Below are 981 nucleotides of genomic sequence, written 5' to 3' on the forward strand. Positions count from 1 at the left end.
TAGCCAATCAAGTTTACATAGGCCTCCCATAGTGGGACCAGGGAATGTATGGCCCGAGATGCCTGTTAAACTTACTTCTGCTTAGAGGTGTGTGTGGGAAGGGGGAAGGAAAAGTCCTTTGTAAATCCAGATTGAACTGGTCTGATAAATGCAGAGCTGGGTCTGGGGGTTGATGAGCATTTGGAGCACAGATTCCCCATCATGCAGTGCTCCCCTGCTTCGCTGATCCCAGAATTCACTGCAGTCTCTGCTTCAGGCTTTCTTCTCTCCATCTCTCATGTAAATGAATGGTTATCTGGTTCCATCTTGGATGCAAAGAGACCTAGGGCAGTTGTTTCACTTATCTGGAGGGTTTTAGGTGCATCTCTCACTGCATTTTAATCAGTTTCTATTTGGGTAGAGGAGGGGAGTGGGGGGGATTCTTTGTGAGTCAGTCTGCGTCCTGTGTCAGGGTTCCCCAAGAGGTAATACAATTATGTAGAGGAAGAAAAGTTTCTGTGATGGAGCAGGGAAAGCATCAGGGCTGTGACTGAGGAGTCCACGAAGATGTCAGACTGGTGTCACACTTCTGAGGGCATTCTGACTGAGGCTGGTAAAATTTCACCAGTGCAGAACTGTTGCAGCCGTCACCCTAGTGAGATCCAGCACTAAATCATACAGCACTGTCCCCAAATGGCAGCAGAAACCTGGGTGGTGGCAACTTCTATCAGCATGATCAGAGTGGCACATCCTTAAGGAGCAGCAGGCAGTGGCAAAATCTTCTCTCTAGCAATCTGGGAAGAACTGCCTCTACCCCCTAAACTGGGCAAAGTAGCAACTTCCAGGGAGGGGAGTCTGCAGTTAAAACACTGACTGAAAACTCAGAGGCTAGAGCCAGAAGTTGCGCATAAACCACTTTAAGTGATCAGAAACTGGTTTAAACCTGTAACAGAACAGAATCTCAGTGCACATAAACTAATTTCAGCCATTTTGAAACTGGTT

Source organism: Crocodylus porosus, unplaced genomic scaffold (assembly GCF_001723895.1).
Source record: "Crocodylus porosus isolate Cpor-Errol unplaced genomic scaffold, CroPor_comp1, whole genome shotgun sequence".
Lineage (NCBI taxonomy): Eukaryota > Metazoa > Chordata > Crocodylia > Crocodylidae > Crocodylus > Crocodylus porosus.